At 42.6% G+C, this 2,572-nt stretch overlaps 1 protein-coding gene across 2 annotated transcripts in view; it reads left to right on the top strand.

Moving 5' to 3' along the window:
• UPF1 (UPF1 RNA helicase and ATPase) overlaps positions 1-2,572 on the top strand; it is a 23,789-nt gene that overhangs the window by 1,153 nt on the left and 20,064 nt on the right. The gene's annotated exons all lie outside the window — the stretch shown is intronic.

The raw sequence follows: 2,572 nt of genomic DNA, 5'->3' as shown, positions 1-2,572 counted from the left end.
AGGGAAGGGAAGGGAAGGGAAGGGAAGGGAAGGGAAGGGAAGGGAAGGGAAGGGAAGGGAAGGGAAGGGGCGGGCGGGGTTGGCTTCTCGGGCCCTCCCGAGCCGCGTGTGGAGCAGCCCCGGCAGCGCCAATTGTTCGAGTTATTCCACGGAGAAAACTTGCGGCCGTGTCGCGATCGTTGTGTCGTTAATTGAAAAAAAACCCACCGAGGCTGGGTGTCASTTCTGGTTCTTTTTCCTTAAAACAAACACGGCTTTGGGTGGTGTTCGGTTATGGAAAGTTGGGTGCTGAGGAAATTCGGCTTTTTTTATTTCCTGTCCCTAAAATAAGCTTTAATTTCTTTTTCTTGTTGGTATTTTTTTCCTTCTTTTCCTTTTTTGCTGCACAGTTGTTGGGCTGGTTTGTGTGKGGTTTGTACAGAAAGGGCAGGCCTGAGTCAAGTACTGAGCTCTACTTCCTCGTGGTATAAAAACAGGTTTTAGGTTGTTTTTTTTGAAATTTATTACCGTCTGTTGATGGTTGGCGCATAAAAGACAATTAAATTGTATTTATTTAGCAATTCACAACTCACAAGAAGTGGTGCAAATGAAGATAACAATCTCAGAGTGCCTGTAGTAAACAACAAAAACACYGAAGAACTCTCCCATATTTTTTTAAAAGCCCCACTTTTCTCCCGTTCAAAAATCATGGAATATTTGTTTTCCTCACAGACCTTTGAAATCCCATTTTTAGCCATTAAATGCTTGTRCATCATCCACGTGTTAAGGGATGAGTTTAAAGCAAAGTTGAAAGTTTCAGGTGAGTTTTTATCCCCAACCCAAATATCCTGGGCCTGTTTTTCACGCTTTTATTTGCCAAATGTGCCCCATCTGTGTTTGTGAGTGCAGCAGAGTGGGAGCAGGGAGCACATTCAGCTCCACAGGTGTGTGGTGCTGGACTCAGGGAGGTTTTATCCTGTCCTGGGGGTTTGTCCCAGTGCAAATTAAATCATTTTTTGTGCCTGAAAGTGCTCGGTGCCAGCAGGAAGGTGCTCAGCTCGCTGTGTTTGTAAAGCAGAGAGCCCTGGGCTGTTCATTTACTGTTTGTTTGTTTATTTACAACTCTTGGATTTGGTGGAGTTTACCCAATTTGGGCACTGAGAGATCAGAATTATATTCAGTAGTAAAATCTTCTCTGTGTACACTCAGACTATACATTTAAATGATTTAAAATAAAGTTTAATTTTAAGCCCTTAATGGGCTGTGATCACTCCAGAACTCCCAGTAAAGAATATGTGGCCAAGGAGAAGAAAAACCACCCCAAAATAAGCYTCATAAGCTAAAAATCTAGACAAGAGGGTTATTAATTTTTTTTGTCTAAACATGTTTGAAAAACCTTTGAAGTCAAAGTAAAAAAAAAAATAAAAATCTGGAGAGCACATTCAGGTACTGGTTTGTCCGTCCTGGCAAGAAAAAAAAGCRGTTTATGGTGGTTTTGTTTTAAATCCGGGTGTATTTCTATTTTTGCATACTTCTGTGGTCATCCTGGTCCTTATTTTGGCTTCAGAAATGGCATTTTTGGGGWCGGGGATGGCCCTGTTGCCACAGCGACTCTCAGAGGTGGAACAGGCACCAAGGATCTGCTCAGACCTGCTCCTTTCAGCAGGCTTAGGACTGATAAAATCAGAAATTAAATCGTTTTTTTTAAAGGTTCTGGGTACAATTTTGCTGCCCTCACCAGGTAATTTAAGTTTGTTGTGCCTTTTGGCAGGGGGCACCTTAAATAATAACTTCTATTGATCATGTTTTGCTTAATGCAGTATTATCCCTGTGATTATAATTAAAGCTAATTAAATAAATAACTTTATTTGAAGCTGAGGAATATTGGAGGTGTAAACTTCTACTCTGCTGTTTCTGGTGTCTTTGAAAAGTTGAGTTGAGCAATCCAGAATGCTTCATTTTGTAGGAAAATGTGATGGATTTAATCTGTAAGAACTTCCTTTCCCTTTAATTAATACATTTAATTAATATATTTAATTAATAGTTCAAGAGGGTTAAAATGTGTTAGTGTACAACTGACAAAAGTAGGAGTAGAGCAGAAACATTTCCTGCTGGTTTTGGGGTTTTTTTTCAGAAAATTTTATTCCCATTATCTCCTAAAATTCAATAAACATAAGGATCGATTTTCTTAAATATTTGAGAGGAATTTAAACGTTTCCCAGAGCAGCTGTGGTGCCCCATCCCTGCAGTGTCCAGGGCAGCTTGGAGCACCCCGGGATTGTGGAAATGTCCCTGGATGGGATTGAGRTCCYTTCCAACCCCATCCATGTGGGATCCTCTGGAATTCTCCCTGCTGCTCGTTGTGCTGTGGCTGGGATTCACTGACAGGAGCCAGGCTGTGGATGTGCTCAGGTCTGAGCAGCCTGGGGTTCATTTCCAGCCKAACAAAGGCTGGTTTGTCCTGGCCAAACATTCCCCGTTGTTGCTCAGGTCCCATCTGGAAGCTCCRCTCCCTCCCGGGGCTCTGGGGTGAGGATTTCCCCAGCAGCCACTTCCTCCTGTGGAAAGGGAAAGCAAATCGCCCTCACTGAGG

This window comes from Malurus melanocephalus, unplaced genomic scaffold (genome assembly GCF_030028575.1).
Source record: "Malurus melanocephalus ecotype Western Australia unplaced genomic scaffold, MMel_1.1 scaffold_876, whole genome shotgun sequence".
Lineage (NCBI taxonomy): Eukaryota > Metazoa > Chordata > Aves > Passeriformes > Maluridae > Malurus > Malurus melanocephalus.
This window is presented reverse-complemented; position numbering and strand designations above follow the sequence as displayed.